This window comes from Platalea leucorodia (genome assembly GCF_965183815.1).
Source record: "Platalea leucorodia genome assembly, chromosome: 6".
Classification (NCBI taxonomy): domain Eukaryota; kingdom Metazoa; phylum Chordata; class Aves; order Pelecaniformes; family Threskiornithidae; genus Platalea; species Platalea leucorodia.
In genome coordinates, this window is record NC_138828.1 from 50,518,628 (window position 1) to 50,531,023 (window position 12,396).

The following is a 12,396-nucleotide window of genomic DNA, read 5'->3' on the forward strand; positions in this document are numbered from 1 at the left end:
ATATAACGTGGCCTGTGATGAACAGCTCAGGAGACTGACCTGACATCTTCTGCAATCTGCCACTTTTGCACTCAGCAGGTAACCGGGTGGCACCACAAAGATACATATGTCAGATACAATGGCTGACCGCTCTACCTACCTCTGCCGACCAGCTGGGACCCCCAGCCTCAGAGGGACACCACTGGTGTCAGTGGACTGACACCTCGCTGTGCCAGCACCTAGCTGAAGAACTGCAGTGTGGCATACAACTGTGACAAAGCAATACCACGTCAAAGGAGTCGGCGCTCTCAGACCTTCCACCACCATTTACCAGTGAAAAGGAACTGCTGCACACGAGGGACACGTGAAGTAATTCCCCTGTGGGACGTTACCAACAGGGGCCAGAGAAGGACAGTGGTGTCTCTGAAGGGGCTGGTGGCACGGAAAGATTGCGATTCAGATGGAAACCACCTGCCTCACAAATCAATTCTGCTACTTTTATGTCACCATTTCCGTATTAGGGTGAATTTAAATGTTGCTGCCCCACTCAACTCTCTTTTTATGGTACTAACGCAGGCATTCTGCAAAGGTTATTATACGCAAAGCCATTAAGACTTAAATAAAATAACCATACACTTAAACATGCAGTATTTCATCTCCAGAAACCGAGGCTGTAGTTTACAATTGCTCCTACATTCAAGAGAGTGCTGTCTGCAAGATCTTAGCATGGTAAGCTGGGCTATAAATTATAACCATACACTAACAGGCAGACAAGTTCTGCACTCTGAAATTCCTCTATCCGAGCTCTGTGTCTAAACAAATAAGCCTCAAACACTCTGCTGTTTAGGTGCGCACGCTAATCAAAATGGGAATGAAAGACCTAAAACCTCTGGGAACCTGGGCTGAGGGATCCAATTCTTCAAGTTCTTGCAACTTTGACCCCAGACGGTGTGAGGCGCTTGGAATTTGACCCTCTGCGCTACACACAAACAAAACCCCTGTTCATAAATTTCCTCTGGGGGAAGACATCCAGGGCTTGGCCCTCCACTTGGTGGCATGGAGCAGGACAGCGCTCTGCAAACCGCCACGCAAGGAGCCGCGACGCGGCAAGAGGCTATTCCTGAAAAAAACAGAACGGAGAGCGCGGTTCAAGGCTGTTAAGTGTGCGAATGATGCACTTGTTAATGCTGGATTCATTCGGATCATATAGTAGGTGGGGAACAGAAAAAAAAAAAAAAAAAAAAAAACAGAAATGCTTGCTTTCTAGAGGCGTGTTTACTTTAAGATACAGAGGCGGAAAGGCCTGCTGCTGCACAGGAGCGAGGAAACACCACCGCCCATCAGCGGCCTGCCCAGCGCAGCGCTCCGCAGGACTTCCTCCTTCCGCTGCTCCCACGGAACCCACCCGCGCCGGCCTAACGGCCCCTCGGGCCCCGCTCCATCTTGTCGCGCCCAACCCTCCTCCTCCCTCGCTGGGTGCCGTCCCCTCACGGGGGCAGGATCCCACACACACACACATACACACACACCCCCCCTCACCGGGGGCCTGAGGAAGGCGGGGACGGGGAGAGGCGGAGGCCGCGGCGGGCGAGGCGCGAAGGCACCGCCCCGCCGCTTGTGTAACGGACCGTCCGCGGGGAGGGGCGGGCGCGGAGGGGTGGGCGGGGCCTCTCCGAGGCCCCGCCCACCCCTCCGCGCCCGCCCCTCCCCCGCGCGGCCCCAGCCACCCGCGGGGGCAGCGCCCCCCCCCCCCCCCCCGCACAGCGCGACCCCCGCCCGCAGCCCCTCCGCCCGCCCTGCGCCAACCCCGCTCCCTTACCGGGGCTACCGGTAGCCACCGAGCCCGCAACAAGTGCGGAGGCCCCCCCCCCACACCCCCCCCACCCCGGCCCGCGCCGCGCCCTGGCCCTCCAGATCCAACGCCCCCGCCTTTGTCTGCGCGCTCCCGGCCCGGGAGGCGGCGGGTACCCCCCCCCCCATCCCCATCCCCAATCTCCGCCGCAACCCCCCCCGTCCTCTCCCTCCCGCCAATGCCCCTTCCCGAACGCAACGGCGGAACCGGGCTCGGCCCCGGCCGCTGCAGCCCGACCTTTTGTTTTTAAACCGATGCGCATCCCCCCGGCAGCCCCGCGCCCCCCACGCGAAAACAGCAGCAGTGCGGAGAACAGTAATAATAATAATAATTCTAAAAATTTTTAAAAATTAAAAAAAAAATAGAAAAACTTAAAAATTACCTTGCCGGCCCGTTTTCGCGGCCCTTATATAATTCCTCAAGGTTACCGCCGTTGCCAGGGGACGCGAAATGGAAATGAAAACAGGCGTTGAATAATCGCGGGAGCAAAACTAAAAGTTCACTGCCTCCGCCCCGGCGGAGAAAGGTCCAGATCGAAAGCAAAACAAGGAGAGGAAGCGGCGAGGCCGCCGGCGCTTGGAAATCCCCCCGCCTCCCCGCCGGGCCGGGCCGGCCGCGCAGGCGGCGGGGGCAGGGCTGCGGCGGCGGCGGGCGCGGAAGCGCGCTGCGCCCGTCACCGCGGCGGCACGGCGCGGCCCGGCTCCCCCCGGCCCCGCTCCCCCCGGCTCCCCCCGGCCCCGCTCCCCCCGGCCCCGTCGTCCCGCGTAGCCCCTTCCTCCCCCCGAGCCCCCCCTGACGTCTCGGCCGATCGTTTCGGTGGTGATTTCAGGACCACCCCCGCCGCAGCAGCGTTACATATTTGTAATTCAAGGTCTGGCTTGCCTGTGGAAATCTCACGTTTTATTCGTAGCTTGACTTGGGGGTGACATAACCCCGACGGCCGGCCCTAACGCGGCGGGGGGGGCCGGGAGCTGGAGCTGGCCGCCCCCGCACGGCGCCGGGTGCGGGAGCGGGTGGGGGGACGCTGTCCCGGGGTGCGCAAGGCCGTGGCTCGAAGCAGGCTTCCCCCGGGGATCCCTGCAGCTCCTCCAGCACCGACGGCATCGCTCCTGCTTCTCTTCCCCCTCGGAGCGGGGAGAAGGGGTCTCGGTCCGGTACACACGCGTGCTGGGACTGTCGTTGCCTTTAAAAAAGGACTGTCTCACAGCCCTACGAGGAGGGCAATTTCAGCCCAGGTCCCTTGAACCCGGCGAGTCTCGAGCAGCTGGGTTGCTTCAAGAGAAAGCTCTTGGATTTCAACAGGTTTTGCAAACTGCTGTTGGTCGTGGAGTCTGTGTAGAGACCGAGGGTATTCCACAGAATTTAGCTAATCCCGATGCAAACTACAACGTATAAAATTGACTGAGGAGAGGGTGCAATGCATCATTCCTAGCCTTACCCAAAGGCAATGAAGGCCCCAAGCACTGGGGAACTGGGGGAGGCACGAAATGGAGTCATGACAAAAGGTTGCATATGGGGGGATGCAGGCATATCCATACGTATGCCATATGTACGTACATACATATATCCAGGTAAGCGAGCGGTATAGCTACGTGTGCAGATACGTGATGCACAGCCATCAGCGGTGGGAGGACTGCCGGGACGCGGCGGGGTTGTGCGGGGGGTGGCAGAGGGGGGTGGTTAAGGAGCAGTCTGCTCTCCGGCGGGACGGCAGACGGAGAGGGAGGTGTTCCCCAGGTGCCAGGTGCTGTGAGGACCCTCTGCGGTGGCAGCCCTGGGCGTGCAGAGGACACCGAGCTAGCGGCGGGGTGGGGAGTCCGCCCTTGTGGGTGACGAGTCCTCCTGTTTTGGAAAGTGCTCTCCTTGCGCTGAGGAGAACATAATCACAGAACAATTTAGGTTGGAAGGGACCCATGGATGTCAGGAATCCGCCTCCACCACCTCTCAAAAAACGCTGGGGCCTAGCAGGTGACTGTGGTCCACATGTGCACCAGCGAAGTAGGAAAGGGCAAGGGAGAGGTTTTGGAAGCAAGGTGTAGGGTGCCACGCAGGACGGTAAAATCAAGCATCTCCTCCAAAACTTCTCCACAAACACTCACAGCAGGATGGAGAGGTCCACCGCGATGGGGAGGGACACAGGTCCCCAGAGCAGCTGCGAAGGAGCAGCGAGGCAGGGCCATATTCACATGGCAGATACCCCCAGATACTTCCAGAAGAGAAGCCACAGTGGAATGAGGATGAGGGACCTGGGACACCTGGCTTTGAATTGGCATGTTGACTGAATAGATGTACGGGGAGAGGAGATAATCGGCAGGGGATGGCAGTGACAGGACGCAGCTTGTATAGGAGGGTCAGAGTAGGCTGTGGCTGGAAGGAAAGGGGCTATACGCTCTGTGCCAGAAGAAAGAGTCAAATCAGCTAACTCCAGCCACTAAAGCTGAATTTTTATAGACTTACGGTCTAACTAGGAAAACATTAGTATTAAGATGGTATTAATGACCCTCTGACCAGGATGGAGGCGGTTACTACGCCGGGTGTGATTAGAGAGCAATAAAGTGATTGAAAGCGAGACATTTCTAACCAACTTGTTTCCACTCAGAAAGAAGATCTTGCAGTCATATTAACTCCATGGAAGGATCGGTTCGGCACTCAGAAACTGTCGCAAAGCTGGTGGGACGTGCCAGGACGGAGCATAATGGAGAGCACGGGGAGGGCTGCAGTGCGCCTGCCTCCGGCGGCTCTGGCCCATGTGTAACAGAAATGGCAAAGATCCAGAGAAGAGCAACAAACATAACTAAAAATATGGAGCGACCTCAACGTCAGAGTGATTCAAGGATTCAAGTGACCAGGATTACATAGGATGGAGAAGTGATAACCGACAGAAAACGGCCAGGCAGGAGAGAATACAAAATCACGAGTAGAGAAGAGTAGGGATGGATTATTTCCTTTCCTTACTTTTCAAATATAAGAACTAGAGAGCATCAAGTGAAACTAGCAGGTGGCAGATTTAAAGCAAACAGAAGGAGGTGGATCTTCACGCAGCAGGTAATTAAACAGTGGGGCGTCCTGCTTTGAGGTGCCAAAAGTTCACAGGGGGCCCAAAAAAGCACCCATATGCATTCACAGAAGAAAAAAAAAAAAAAACAAAAACATGAGGTGCTATTAAATGTAAAGACACCAACTCTGCCTCAAGCAGCCCTCTAAGCCACTAATTTCTAGGGGCTAGAAGGTGTTCGGAGGATGCCCTTGTCCTAAGCCTTGAAAAAGGCCTGACTGGGAATGCCTGCAAATGGCTCAGGCCAGGGGAGGTGCCCAGTGCTGCTCCAACACCTCCCTCCCAGCAAAGGGAGGAGCGGCTGGGGCTGGCTCTTGCAATGCTCAGTGGCTGTTGTTGTTTCTAATACGTGCTTTAATTTGTTCACAGAATGAGCCAGCTGTGAAAAAGACTGTAGTTCATGTATCAGCAGATATTGTGGGGAAAACATGCTTACCATGGTATTAATAATTTAATATCACACTCGGAGGACTGCTTATTCACCAAGTGGCAACGCCGTGAATGACATTAATTAGTTTTGGTCAAATAAAACACAGTTGGCTTCCTTGAGAAACGCTAGCCAAACCATTGAGCAGAATTTGCAGCTCACTCTTGCCATTTCTTCCCACCGCCTTCAGCTGATCTCAATGGGGCACATTCAAGGATCTCAAGGGGATGCATTCAAGGCATTAACAAAGGCATTTCCCTCGTCTTCTAGCATCACAAGTTCACAGGATATGCCAGAAGTTAAATCTTCTGTTGTGATTCTTTTTTGATGTTGAAAGGCAATGGGAATGGGCAGCTTTTGTTTTCTAAACTTAACTTTCAGCGGTGACTCATTCCCTCCAAAAAGAGACTTTTACCTCTCGTGACTTTGCTGTTTCAGTAAGACCTGGCAGCTTTAAAATCAGAAAATTTAACCCAGAAGCATCAAATATCCACAGCTTTTTCACTGCAGAATTGCCAAAGTTTGCAACTTACTCTTTTAATCACCTTCCTTAGGGATCCAGCTACTGGAATCGGTTGTTTCCATTAGCATCCCGCCTTTCCTTCACAAAAGATTAATTATTCTGGCCTGGCCTTCATTTCTGTGAGAAAAAACTTGAAAATGGGAATGCTTTAAGTTCCAGAAGGTAAATAAGCCAGCCAGCTTATTTTTAAAGTTTAATAATATTTTAAAAAGTTTAATATATGAAATTTTCTCTTTTTGTTGTTGTTGTGGGACTTCACACTGTCTTTAAGCGGAGCTGACTACACCATCAGTTTGGTTCTTAAAACCACTGTCACAGGCATCGTGACTTTTTATCTATAGAATTAGAGCAGTTGAATTTTCTCATGGAGTTGGGCCTCAAGCTTATGTACTCACCCACAGCTGACCTGTTTCTTTTTCTGGTACATTAAAGTAGGAAAGCTCTCCAGCAGAAACCACGTTGGTAATTTGCATTATAGGCCAGTGCTTTTCACGAAAATAAATCAGTTGGAAGAGTCCTATAATTCTTACTTTAATACTATTACCCACGTCTTCCTGAATGCCTACACGCATTTTTAATCATGATGCATGGTGAAATTTATTTTCAATTTTCATTTGTCCTGCGAAAAACATTCTGATGCTGGTGTAATCTGTAGCACTGGTATTTTTAGATACTACATAGTAATGGCACCTTTGTTATAAAAAAACAAACCAAAACAAAACAAAACGTGAGATTTCTGATTATAGTTACGAATTTAAAGTATTTGCATATTACTGTAACACAAATAATCACCCCAAGTATAATGGAAAAAAATGCTGGCTAACACTTAAACAGCTTGTAATTAATTTCTCCTCTGAAATCAGTTTTATTTGTTGGAGGTTTTTTTTTTTTTGTTTGATTTACTTTGTGTTTATACTGTTGTAAATAAAAGGACTGTCTGGTCTTTGGTGTTTCGGCAGTGTTCTAAAAGTATTTATGCCCCTGTTAAAATCAATAGAAACTCAAGCTTGTTGCTCCTTTGTTGCTTTTGCGGTGACCCCAGCCGTGGCATGGGGAGGGGGCCGGGCAGAGCAGTGGCCATCAGCAAGCGTGGAGCCCTGGAGATACAGCTGGGACTCTTCTTCCTTAGGCAACACCTGGGGGGAAAAAACTAACTGACTTAAGTCCCAATCGAGCAAATATGCCCTTAAATGCAAGGACATGAGCAATTCCTCTCAAGTTCAGAGAGTCTTTGCACACCTGAAATTACCTGTGCACCCAGGAGGGCGGATGGGGAGAGCCTCCCAGCTCGCTCTCTTTGCCTTCGTTTTGCCCAGGTTCCTTAACTCGACCTTTCTGTGGTCTTTCTTCCTTTTCTTTCCCGCTCTGACAGCTGTAGGGTGGCGTGTAGCTTGCTCAGGCTGCTTCCATGGGATGTGGACCCCTGCCCGTTCCTGGTGGGGCTCAGCCATGTCACTCACCTCAGGGGACAGAAGCGTGGCCTGAGCAGGCACCCACCCCCAGCAGCAGTACTGTATGCCAGCAGCACCACCCCAACGCTATTCACAGCACGAAAAGGGAATTTCCTTAACGCATTTCAGAGCAAATCCATCCATGGGGTAATTTCTTTGTCTTCGGTTGGGTTACACCAGCGGGGAGACCTACCCTTGAGAGGCTTAACAGGGTGTTTAAATTAGCAAGTACTTCTCAGCTCTCATATTCCAGCTGTGCTGATCTTCTGATTGCTAAGAATTTAGATGGTGGGAGCGTTGCTTTGTTTTTATTGGTAATAATTAAAGTAATAATTACAGGAAACTGTTCCAGGGTGGAAAAATCTATTTGCTCAGACCAGATCTCTGAACAGTGACTTCTCTAGCCAGCCAAATAAAACTTTTCTGTCACAACTCAAAGCCTCTTACACTTTCAGTAAAGGCAAGTGTCCCTATTAAGGTGCTGCCTTATCCAGCCCTTAGCCAATTCAGTCAGAAAGAGCCAAAAGATAAAATAATAACCCACGACAGACACCTTTTCCACTAAGGAATTTTTATACCTTCCCGACCAGATTGGTCTGGCTGCGCCCAGGTGCTCCAGGAGGACAGGTAGGTGGGGAGAGCCTGTCTCCTGAGCCAACAACATATGTAGGACAGAGAACACCACCGCTGAGGGCTAGAGTGCCTATTCATTTTACTCGTCACTGCTTTTATTTGGCTGCCGTACTTCAGCCCATGGCTCTGCCAGCTCAGCTGCTCTACCCAGTTAATTTGCTTTAGCAGGAGAGAAGAGAGGGAACAAGAAATTTGCTTAACACCAGCATTGTGAGACGGTTTTAGTTACTCGCATTTCTTGGCCCTCACAGCAAATTTTAGGGAGGAAAGCAGCCCTTTAAAAACATGTACAGCATCTTGACATTTCAGGGCTGGAGTGGAGCTTGGCAGAGAAAACCTGGACAGGAGCCAGGCTGCTTCAGCAGATCCTACCTGAAAGTGATCCTGCTTAGCCCTATTTTAATAGAGCGTTTCGCTGAAGTGGAAGCTTTTATGGCAATTTTCCCAGTGAAACTAAGGTAGAATAAAAAGATAAGTGATATATTGCCTATTGGCTTGACAAAGCAGAACAAATACTTTTTCTTCTGGATAATAATGAGATATTAAGAGCTTTGCTTCATATCATGTGTAAACACAGGCTTTGATTTATTAATTCAAAACTTATTTATTATGAAAATCATGTCAGTTCTCTTTGTTGAGGGGGAAGAGACTTTTTTCTCTTTTCACTTTCTGTTTGTAGTGGATTTTCACATGTAAAGAAGCCTTTCCAGGGACACTTGTCACAGAAATGCTCACAAGGCACATTCCCCATCACTCACCGTCTGAAGCAGACGACACTCTTCCGTGAATCCTGCCAAGGTCCCGTGGCTTTGGTGGGGAGAAAGGTCCCACCCCGTGCTAGGGGTGTTTTCCTCCCCTCCAGAGCTGGAGGATGGGAGCACAGGGGGAGCTGACCCACCCGTGGGACCTTTCCCAGGCTGCTCTGGGCATCACCTGGCAGATGTGCCCACGTGGGTGAACCAACATCCCACCTCCCACTCCTGCCTCCCACGGTCCAAGCCAGCGCGCCCCTATGCTGGGCAATGGGGGCTGGCAGGGACCATTGCCCAGCTCAGGAGGAGAGGCAGGAGGTGCTGGGACGTGGCCACCTCACCAGCCCCCTCGAGGGTGGCAGAGGCAGAGAGATGCCAATAAGGGGAGGTCCTGCTTTGGAGGTCTCCTGCTGGCAAAACAGGCAGTGCTCTGTGTGCCCCCCAACTCATCTGACCCTGCAGCAGCCTCTGACACTACGTGTCTGGGGGGCTACTTAAATATAGCTCCAGCCTTTCCTCTTCGGTGCACTCCCCAGCTCATACTGCAACACAGCCTGGGGACAGCCCAATGTGACTCCAAAAAAAAAAAAAAAAAAAAGAAGAGCCAATTATAAACATTTAATTTAAGGCTCTTCTACCTTAAGTTAAAATGGTCACTGCAAGTTACAAATCCATTTCCAAGTCAGCACCCTCTTTCAAGCTTTGGCTCTTTTGTCTTTCCTAATCAGTGTTTAACTATTAACAGAAGAGTAGTTTTTGGATAACGAGTCCTGTCTGCTGCCTGCCTGCCTGTATTTGGCCTGGCAACACCGATCTCCAGAGAGCTTCTCTGTAGCCTCTGCACACCCAACTGACCGTCCTCCCAAAGCAAGAGCAGATGCAGCTTCTTCTGAATGCACTGAACTAGCTGAAGCAGAGCTCCTCTGTTGCACCTTCAGTGCTAGCCCGTCGAGTCCAGCAAGTTCATTTTCTGAAAGGCAGCAGCTGGCCCTGCTGAGCTGTTTCTGGAGCGCAACTCACCCATGACTCATCTCTCCTGCAGCCCATCTTGCTGCACTTCTCTTTTGACAAGTCATTTCTGTCGCTCTGACCGTTGCCTGGCTCTCAGGTTTGCTAAGCCCATATAACTGAGGAGAGACTCTTTCAGAGGCAAGCGGATAATCAGTGTCAGAAGCTGAACAAGAAACCTTTCAGAGCATAGTAAAAGCCAACGTCAATTTTAAGTCATCTGTTCCCAGAATTTGCCATCGTTACTAGGGTATTGATGGGGCTACTGGGCTACCGATGGGGCATATTTCTGGGGAAACCACCTTGGGGAATGCTGCTGTAATGCAGCTGAAAAGGTGCTGAGTTGGTATTTGAGTGCAAGGGATCTCGAAACCCTGGGCAGGGTTGCTTTATCACTTTAAAAGAAAGAGGTCGTGGGAGGGGAGGGAGGAGGAAAGCTGTTGGCTATTAATAGAGAATAGGAGTAGGAGCTTTATTTTGAATGGCTTCTTTCACTAGAGACATGCAATGCAGAAGCAAGGCTCGCGATGCACTCTACCTGCTGACTTCCCAAGCGTAGATCAGAGAGAGGCAGACAGATAAAAAACCATTACCGTGCAGCGGAGTTTTAAATAGGCCGAGCTAAAATGTCCAAATTAAAAAATAACCAGGAGATCAATCAACCTTGATCTTCAGAGAGACGGTCTCTGAATATCGGCTAGTGGAGTCAGTGCCAGCTCAGACTCAGGAAATTTAAGTTACCTTCCCAGCGTTACCTGCCCGCCGTGAGGTTTCCTCATTACTCTTATTTCTCTCAGACTTTGTCTTTTATGTCCGTGTGGACGATAAGCTCCAGGAGCTAACAGCTGTCTCGCTTTACTCACTTTTACAGTACCTTGTACAAACATGTCTCGCTTTCTCAGGAACTCTGCTCTTAGACGGTGCTACAAGAAATAATATTGCTCTGTACAGTGGTTCTCCAGCAGCACATTTTATTACTACTTGCATTTTCAGTATCTCAAAGAAATAAACAACAACAACAACAACAACCAGAAGCAGCTACTTAGGTGATTTAAAGCTAGGAGAAGGCTTGCTTCCTTAGCTCTGTAAGGCATGACATGACACCTGGACCCATGAACCCAACTGAACTTCAGTAGTACATTAAATGAGCGCGACTATTTTGAAAAACACAACTCAGATGCTTGTGGTTCCTTTTTGCCTGTTTGCACCTTGCTTTACATAATTACATGTGGGGTGGCAAATCCTCCTTCTAATGAAAGAAGAAAGGAGTACGCCACAGGTATGCATGTTACGGTGCTGATAAGCAGCAACCAGCCCTGCAGGAAAGTTTTAGTATGCAGTATCAAAAGCAGAGGCGAGGGCAGACAGCTGCCAGGCCGAGGCAGAGCTCCTTCTTTCCCAGTAAAGTAGTTCTATGGGAACGCTGACTCACCTGCTCCCTGTATAATAGAGGTGGAGAAAAAGCAATTATGTATAATTTCACTGCATTTCTTTTCCTCCCGCACCACCATTTCACTTGTGGAGCGGATCTGGCTGAAGAGTCAAGAGTTCTCTCTGTTGGAAAGGCTTATAAAATTATACCTTGGGCTAGATATGTAGAAGCCTGATAAGCAGGTGTTAATAGTTCCCAGTCAGCTTCAAAGAAAGGGTAATGTTTCATTGCTTGGCAAGCCAACACTTAATGCACATAAACCAGTTTTAAATAGTTTGTGGAATAGTTGCAGAGAACATTTACACAAAAGCTGTCAGCAGATCTGCTGGTGGTGTTTGCACAGGCTTCCCCTCTTTTTTCCAACTGGGTATTTGAAGTTTTCATCACGTTATCTCTCCTCTCTTCCCAACCTGGGGAATCTTGTTCCTTAAGAAGAACATTTCAGCTCATCTGCGAGTACTTGCTCGTCCGCAGATGCTGGTCAATGGCTGGTTGTCCAAAACGGTGTGATTTTTAGCACCCGGCCCTCTCAGCAGCAACATCTCTCACTTCTCCAAGCGCGGAGTCTCAGCCTGTCCAGCTGAACGGCTTCTCCCCCTTGGCCGAAGCCAACTGCCGCTGCATTAAACGGTTTCACATGCAAAAGAGAACAGACACGGGAGGTAGCTCTGAGAAGATGCCCGGGAGGCTGGCAGGGCTGCCTGCGCCTTCAAACAACGTTGAAAATCCTGGGCTAAATTCTCCTTGACTCCCCCACCCCAGGATCTCACTTTAATCTCATTAGAGCTGAGTTTCAGTTTTCCCATTTCCCAACCAAAACCCCCACAGGACCTCAGCAAGTTGAGTTGCAATGAGTTTTGCTGTGGCCGTGCTACTGTCTTTCATATGCATCTCCGAGACATGGAGTAAAAGCAGCCTGGAAATGGGTGGCACCCGCAATGCTGTTGACTTAGGCCTGCAATCAGTGTTTGGAGTGTTTTGCAACATTTTGCAAGATAGCAAAACAAACGATCCTCTGTTTTAGAAAGGAGGTAAATGGTGAACTCCACTGCAGATACCTTATCTCTTGCAGTTATGGAGAGATCAGGACACAGTCAAAACAAGAAGCCTGAGGCAGAGGAAGCTTGCCTCTGTATTTTTACACTTTTTCAACTCAGTTCTTTGAGTTCCAGAGGTTTGTGACGTTTTGCTCCCATCTCTTGCAGGGCCCTTGCACAGAAATGCCTCGTCACTCAGTGCCAGCACCTGCACGTACGTCCACGCTGGAATCTCATTTCCCAGCTT

The 12,396-nt window shown here is 50.2% G+C and overlaps 1 protein-coding gene across 11 annotated transcripts in view; it reads right to left on the minus strand.

Moving 5' to 3' along the window:
• Nucleotides 1-2,469, minus strand: part of IRF2 (interferon regulatory factor 2) — a 44,451-nt gene extending 41,982 nt beyond the window's left edge. For all 11 annotated transcript variants that reach the window (XM_082316225.1, XM_082316219.1, XM_082316228.1 and 8 more), the window contains exon 1: nt 2,214-2,469. The gene's annotated coding sequence lies outside the window, so the exon portion shown is untranslated. The remainder of the gene's footprint in view (nt 1-2,213) is intronic.
• Nucleotides 2,470-12,396: the final 9,927 nt, after the last annotated feature.